General features: G+C 46.1%; 1 pseudogene; it reads left to right on the plus strand.

Annotated features, from left to right (window-relative positions):
* The first annotated feature begins 1,556 nt into the window (after positions 1 to 1,556).
* Positions 1,557 to 4,864, plus strand: LOC131762009 (nonsense-mediated mRNA decay factor SMG5-like; annotated as a pseudogene).
* The last annotated feature ends 3,732 nt before the right edge of the window (positions 4,865 to 8,596 follow it).

The raw sequence follows: 8,596 nt of genomic DNA on the forward strand, positions 1-8,596 counted from the left end.
TATTCAATAATAGAACAACCAGCCAGAGGATCAATAAGGAGATAGAAAATTTGAACAACAATATAAAACAATTAGACCTAAAAGACATATACAGAACACTCCACCCAGAAAGCACAGAACACACACTTTTCTTCAAGTGCATATTGAACATTTTGTATGATACATCATATGTTAGCTTACAAAAAGAACCCCAAAAAAGCGAAGAAAGCCTTTGTGAACTATAGGAAACGATTACAAGTAATAATCTATGCATAACTGTGGTCCCAGAGGATGAGACAAAGAAAGGGGTAGAAAGTATATTTAAGGAAATAATGGCTGAGAAATTTCCATCTCTGCAGAGAGATTTGGACATCCAAGTTTACAAAGCTCATAGTCCCCAAACAGATCCAACCCAGAGAGATATTCTCCAACAAGCATTGTGATAAAACTGCCTAAAATCAAAGGCAAAGTTTTAAAAGCAACAAGGGAAAAAAAAGCATCATATGCAGTGGAAACCACCCCCCCATAAAACTATCAGCAGATACCTCAAAATAAACTTTGCAGGGTGTGAGAGAGTAGGATGATAAATTCAACATGCTGAAAGAAAAAAAAATATTAACCAAAAATAGTTTACCTGAAAATTTGTCTTTCAGAAATGGAGTGATAAAGACTCTCAGACAAGGAAAATCTAATGGAATACACAAATGGTAGACCTACACTGCTTACATTGCCAAAGGGAGTTCTTCAAGGTTAAATGAAAAAACACTAAGGACATTAAAACAAAAAATACAAAACACATTGGTAAGGCAAGTATATAGTGAAAATAGGAATACAACAATGCATAAATATGATGGTATGTTAATTAATCATACAAAGGTTAAAGGACAGAAGCATTAAAAATAACTACACTTACACACTAATTTGCTATAGATAAACAATATAAAAATACATAAACTGTGACATCAAATCATAAACTGTTGGGGGCAATTAGTAAAAGGGTGGAATTTTGTATGTGAATAGTTAGGTTGTCACAGCCTAAAATAGACTGTTATATGTATTAGATGTTCATGGCTTATCAGCTTCACAGTAACCACAAAGCAAAGACCTACAGTAGATACACAAGAGAAAAAGGAAAGAAAACCAAACATTCCTCTACAGGAAATCATCAGCTCACAAAGAAAGGAACAGGAGGACTACAAAACAGCCAGAAAAAATTAACAAGATGTCATTAGTAAGTTCTTACATAGAAATAAATACTCTAAATGTAAATAGATTAACATTTCCAATTAAAGCACAGAGTGATTGAACGTATTTTTATAAAGACTAACTGTATTCCACCTAAAGAGAATTTTTTCTTTCAGCTTTCATGAAAAATAAAAATGAGGAGATGGAAAAAATATATTCCATAAAAATGAAAACCAAAAATGAGCAAGGGTAGGTAGTCGCGGGCAGCCATCTCCCTGCGATGGCGGTGGAGCAGGGCCGGCTGCTGCCGCGGCCAGAAAGACAGCAGTGGTGGCGATAGCGGTGGGTATAGCGGAGCCCTGTGACCGGGAGCCATCTCGGGCCAAGGCACCATGAGCCAAGGCCCATCCCCCGCCAAAGGGGAGAGCAGCGAGCCCGCGAAGAAAAGGTCCCCAACTCTAAGCGGCTTTATCCGGGCTGTGATGAAAGTTGTGCATCGACTTGACCTCATCCTTTGCAACAAAACCGCTTATCAAGAAGTGTTCAGGGGCTTCCCTGGTGGCGCAGTGGTTGAGAGTCCGCCTGCCGATGCAGGAGACACGGGTTCGTGCCCTGGTCTGGGAAGATCCCACGTGCCGCGGAGCGGCTGGGCCCGTGAGCCATGGCCGCTGAGCCTGCGCGTCCACAGCCTGTGCTCCGCAACGGGAGAGGCCGCAACAGTGAGAGGCCCGCATACCGCAAAAAAAAAAAGAAGTGTTCAAACCAGAGAACATTAGCCCGAGGAGCAAGCTGCGTGATCTCTGCGTTAAGCACCTGGTGGACTACGGGGGGAAGGCTGAGGAGCTGCTGTGGAGAAAGGTATGCTATGAAGTTATCCAACTTATCAACACTAACGAAAAGCATATCCATAGCTGGAGCACCTTAAAATGCCTACAGGACACACCTGGTTGCTGGGATTGGCTTCTACAAGCATCTCCTTCTCTATATCCAGTCCCGCTACCAGCTAGAACTGCAATGCTGCATCGACTGGACCCATGTCACCGACCCGCTCATAGGATGCAGGAGGCCAGTGTCTGCTTCAGGGAAGGAGATGGATTGGGCACAGACGGCATGCCACCAATGGCTAGTGTACCTGGGGGATTTTCCTGATATCAGAATGAATTAGCTGGCATAAACTCTGAGCTGCTAGCTGAGAGATTTTACTACCAAGCCCTGTCAGTGGCTCCCCAGATTGGAATGCCTTCAACCAGCTGGGCACCCTTTCAGGCAGCAAGTACTATAATGTAGAAGCCATGTATTGCTACCTGTGCTGCATCTAGTCGGAAGTGTCCTTTGAGGGGGCCTATGGGAATCTCAAGTGGCTGTGTGTCAAGGCAGCCGAAATGTACCACAGCTGACGAAGTGAGAGACTAGGAAACTCTCTCCCAACAAGAAGCGATGTAAAGACATTAAGAGGCTGCTGGTGAGCTGTATGTATCTGCAAAGCCTCCTGCAGCCCAAAAGCAGCTCCCTGGACTCAAGGCTCATGTCACTCTGCCAGTCAGTCCTGAATGACTTCAGCCTCTGTCTCTTCTACCTGCCCTCCCACCCAACCTTAGCTTGGCCAGTGAGGATGAGGAGGAGTATGAGAGTGGATATGATTTCCTCCCAGACCTTGTCATCTTTCAAATGGGCATCATCTGCCTTATGGGTGTGCACAGCTTGAAGAGAGCAGGATGCAAGCAGTACAGTGCAGCTATTGCCTTCACCCTGGCCCTCTTCTCCCACCTCGTCAATCATGTCAACATAGGGCTGCAAGCTGAGTTGGAAGAGGGCGAGACTCCTGTCCCGGCATTCCAGAGCAATGGCACAGATGAACCAGAGTCCAAGGGACGCTTGGAGAAGGAGGGTCATGAGCCTCCTCCTGCAGCACCTCAAGAGGGCGAAGCCAGAAAGAACCAGAAGTTCTCCTGCTTCGGCCGCCCACTCACAGCTGGTGATGACAGTGACATCAGTGAAGGCTTTGACTAGGACTTGAGCCTTGACTCAGCCCAGGCCAGCGAGGGCTCAGACAGTGGCTCTGACAAGAGTCTTGAAGGTGGGGGAACGGCCTTTGATGCCAAGACAGATTCCAAAATGAAGAGCCAAGAGTCCAGATCAGACCTGGAAGATAAGGAGGATGAGGAAGGGACATGGTCTCTAGCCCTGGAGCCACCTCGGGCCAGGTCAGAGGCTCCTGAATCCTTCAATGGCCCACTGGACCCCAGCGAGGCCAGCATTGCCAGCAATCTACAAGCTATGTCCACCCAGATGTTCCAAACTAAATGCTGCTTCCAACTGGCCCCCACCTTCAGCAACCTGCTTCTCCAGCCCACCACTGAAGCTCCCACCTTGGCCAGCCCCAGGCCCTGTGTCAGTGGGGATGTGGACAAGCCCTCAGAGCCAGCCTCTGAAGGGGGCTCTGCGTCGGAGGGAAGTGAGTCCAACAGTGGGTGCACCTGTTGGAATGAGCGCAGCGTCCAGGAGAAGCTGCAAGTCCTCATGGCCGAAGGCCAGCTTCCTTCTGTGAAAGTCTTCCTGGACTGGCTGCGAACCAACCACAGCCTCATCACTGTATGTGCGCAGAGCTCTCTAAGTCTGTGGAACTGCCTGTCTGTGTTGCTGAATCTGTTGCCAGCTGCTGGAGAACTCCAAGAGTCTGGCCTGGTCCTGTGTCCCAAGGTCCAGGATCTTCTTGAAGGTTGTGAACTGCCTGACCTCCCATCTAGCCTGCTGCTCCCAGAGGACATGGCACTTCACAGTCTGCCTCCCCTCCAGGCTGCCCACAGATGCTTTAACTTTGACATGGATCAGCTATTGCTCAGCACCTTAGTGGAGACAGTCGTGCACATCTGCTGCATCCACAGCTTTGGCCACTTCATTGCCCGCCTGCATGGCAGCATCCTACAGTTCAGCCCAGAGGTCAGCATCTTTGTCAGCATCTCCCCGTCTGAGCAAGAGAGCCTGCTGCAGCAGGCCCGGGCCCAGTTCCGCATGGCACAGGAGGAAGCTCGTGGAATGGGCTAATGAGAGACATGGCCCAGCTATGACTTCAGCTTGAGGGCTCTCAGCTGGAAGGGAGCCTGCAGCAGCCCAAGGCCCCGTCAGCAATGTCTCTCTACCTCGTCCCTGAAACCCAAGCCCTCTGCCACCACCTCCCTATCATCCACCAGCTGGCCACCAGTGGCCTCTTCATTATCATCATCCCAATGACAGTGATTGATGGCCTAAATTTGCTGAAGAAGGAACACCCAGGGGCCCAGGATGGAATCCAATACCTGGAGGCAGAGTTTAAAAAAGGGAACAGGAACATTGGCTGCCAGAAAGAGGTGGGGAAGAGCTTCGAGTGGCATAAGCTGAAGAGGCAGGATGCAGATGCCTGGACGCTCTATAAGATCCTGGACAGCTGCAAACAGCTGACTCTGGCCCAGAGGGCTGGTGAGGAGGACCCGAGTGGCATGGTGACCATCATCACAGGCCTTCCACTGGACAACCCCAGCATGCTCTCAGGCCCTGTGCAGGCAGCCTTGCAGGCCGCTGCACATGCCAGTGTGGACATCAAGAATGTTGTGGACTTCTACAAGCAGTGGAAGGAGATTGGTTGAGACCGACCCCCAGGCCCTGCAGTGGGCTGACTCCACATCTCTCCTGCCCTCCCTGGCAGCCAGGACCACCACCTGTAGTCACCCCACCACACACAGACTCACACATGTACACAGGAAGGAAGCCCAGCTGCACACAGGCTGCAGGAACGGCCCAGGAGCCAGCTGGGAGGGTGGGGTCCCCCTGTTTCCAAGATAACATTAGGAAAGCAAGGAAAGTGCTTGGAGCAGGAGAGGCCTGTGGGCCCCTGGCCAGCCTTCCTGCCTCAGCCTCCCTGCTTTCCCCAGGGGCAGGTGGTAGGCACGGGTGTTTTCATTTCATTGGAGTAGTTCCCAGACCGCTGAGGGGAAGGGACAGCAGAAGGGGCCCTTCTTCCTCACCCAAGGCATAGGGTGGTTGGTGCCAGGAGTTTGGGCCCTCCGGCCTTGCGGGTAGAGTTGGGTAACACCAGATGTCTGGGTGGTTCTCTGCAGACCCTTCCTCTCCTCGAGGCCCACCCATCCCCCTCTCATCTCCCTTTGCAAGAGCTGGGCAGCTCTGGAGCCTTGGGGACTCTTAAGAAAGAGGGGCCTGGAGCTGCCTGCACCAATAGCAGGGCAGGGCTTAGATCCATCCTGCTGCAGGGGCTGCACACCCATTGCCCCACTTCTCTTTTCTGTCTCCCTTCATCTGGCTTCCAGTGCAGGGAGCAGGCCCTTGACGGCTTCAGGCAGTCAGGCCTGTATGCCAGTGAGGGTTCCTGTGCCCACCAGCCCCGTGGTCACTGTGCTTTGTGCTCTGGGCTGCTATACTGGGACAGAGTAGGATGCCAGTAAGAGGAGGAGGGGGGCGACGTTTGAGGCCACCACCCCCCTTACTCTCTAGGGAGGGGCTTGTGTTTGGATGGGCAGCAGAAAGGAAACGTCCCTTGAAACTGCCGGGCCAGGGGCCCTCTGCCCTGATAGGATTCCCTACTTTTGTCCTTCCCCAGGACTAAAGGCCTGGAGGAGCTGAGCACGGGGCTAGCTTTTGGAGTGTCGAGGTGAATGTGGGAGCAGAGATCATGAGTGAAACAGCAAGGGCAGGGCTGTGTGTGGGAGGCTTTGGCCAGGATTGTCTCAGTCCCTCCCCATCAGGCTGCACATATAGCTTGGACTGGGTGTTGAAGGTGGGGATCTCAGCTCTGCTGTTCCCCCCAGCCCCAGTGCTAGCCTAGCTTCCCAGGCTGTTCTCAGAGGATAGCAGGCATCCCGCCTCCTTCCTCTAAGATGGTAAGTCTGGGACAACCTGGGGGCAGTGTGATCACCCCCATTTCCAGTCCCTGGCAGAGACTGAGACTAAAGCATCACTTAATAAAGACCCACCCCCACCTGAAACCTAAAACAAAAACAAAAACAAAACCACAGAAACAAAAATGAGCAAGGGTAGCTATACTTATAACAGAAAAAATAGACTTTATGCCTAAAATTTAACATGAGACACAGAAAGTCATTATATAATATTGAAGGGTCAATTCAGCAAGGGGATTTAACACTTGTAAATTTTATGCAACTGACATTGGCACACCTAAATATATTAAGTCAATACTAACAGATCTGAAGGGAGAAATTGGACAGCAATACAATAATAGTATGAATTTCATTACCACATTTTTGACAACAGATATATGATCCATACAGAAAATCAATAAAGAAAGAGCACACTTATGCTATACTTAGACTAAATGGACCTAACAGATATACACAGAGCATTCAGTCCAACACCAACAGAATAGACATTTTCTCAGGGATACATGAAATGTTCTTCAGGAAAAAAGCATGTGATAGGTTACAAAGCAAGTCTTAGCAAAATTAAAATATTTAAATCATGTTAAGTACTATTTTTTTGTACCACAATGATATGAAACTAGAGATCAATAACAGGAGGAAACCTGGAAATGTGCAAATATGTATAAATTTTTAAAACACATACTCCTGAATAGCCAATGGATCAAAAAAATAATTAAAAAAGATATAAAAAACACTCTGACATACGTAAAAACAGAAATACAACATGGCAAAACTAATGGAATTCAGCAAAAGTTCTCCTAACAGAGAAGTTTATAGTGAAAAATGCCTACATTAAGGATAAAAAGAGATCTCAAGTAAACAATGTAACTTTTTACCTCAAGGAATTAGAATAAAGAAAACAAGCAAACCTAAATTTAGCAGAAGAAAATTACAAAGATCAGAGCAAAAATAAGTGAAAATCAGATAAACAATAGACAAATCAAAAATGAAGAGCTAATTTTAAAAAAATAAGGAAAATTGGGCTTCCCTGGTGGTGCAGTGGTTGAGAGTCCGCCTGCCGATTCAGGGGACACGGGTTCGTGCCCCGCTCCGGGAGGATCCCACGTGCCACGGAGCGGCTGGGCCCGTGAGCCATGGCCGCTGAGCCTGTGCGTCCGGAGCCTGTGCTCCACAACGGGAGAGGCCACAACAGTGAGAGGCCCATGTACCACAAAAATAAATAAATAAATAAAAATTAAAATTAAAAAATAAGGAAAATCAACAAAACTTCAGCTAAACTAACACCAGGAATAAGAGCAGACTTTGTAACTGATACCACAGAAATACAAAGGATTATAGGAGACTGCTATAGGCATTTATATGCTAATAAATAGGATTACCTAGAAGAAATCGATAAATTCCAAGAAACATACAAGCTACCAAGACTGAATTAGGATGAAAGAGAAAATTTGACCAGACTTGTAATGAGTAATGAGATTGACTCACTATTCAAAAACCTCCCAACAAGAAAAGCCCAGGAGCAGGTGGCTTTCCAGTTGAATTCTACCAAGCATTTAAAGAAGTAGTGCCAGTCTTTCCAAATTCTTCCAAAATATTGCAGAGGAGAAAACATTCCCAAACTCATTTTTTTGAGGTCAGAATTACCCTGCTTCCAAAACCTGATAAGGACATGGCTAGAAACAAAAATCACAAACTAATATTCCTGATGAATATAGATGCAAATCAACCACAAAATACTAGTAATCCAAATCAGTCACACAATAAAAGGAACACACACCCTGATAAAGTGGGATTTATCCCTGGATGCAAGGATGATACAAAATATACAAATTAATAAATGTGATACACCACTTTAATTGAAAGTTTAAAATCATATGATCATCTCAATAAATTCAGAAAAAGAATTGGACAAAATTAAAAATTCTTTCATGATAAAAACTCTCAACAAGTGGACATAGAAGGAATATCCCACAAAATAATAAAGGTCATATATGACAAACCCACTGCTAACATCTTACTCAACAGAAAAAGTTTGAAATCTTTTCCTCTGGAAAAGAGAAGGATGCCACTTTCACCTGTCCTCTCAACAATGTATTGGCAGTTCTGGCCAGAGCAATTAGAAGAGAAAAAGAAGGAACAGACATCCAAACTGGAAGGGAAGAAGTAAAATTGGCTTTTGCAGATGACATATTATTATATATGTAGAATATCCTAAATACTCCTATGCAAAAAACATTTAGAACTAATAAACAAATTTAATGAAGTAACAAGATACAGAATATAGAAAACAATGTAGCTGCATTTCATTACACTAGGAAAAAACTATCTGAAAAAGAAATAAAGAAAATAATCCCATTACAATAGCATCAAAAATAATAATATACTTAGGAATAAATTTAACCAAGGAGGCAAAAATCTGTACACTGAGAACTATAGGACTTTGATGAAAGAAACTGAAAAGTCATAAATAAACAGAAAGATACATTCATGTATTGGAAGAATTGTTTTTTTTTTTAAACATCTTTATTGGAGTATAATTGCTT

This window comes from Kogia breviceps, chromosome 8 (assembly GCF_026419965.1).
Source record: "Kogia breviceps isolate mKogBre1 chromosome 8, mKogBre1 haplotype 1, whole genome shotgun sequence".
Taxonomy (NCBI): Eukaryota; Metazoa; Chordata; class Mammalia; order Artiodactyla; family Physeteridae; genus Kogia; species Kogia breviceps.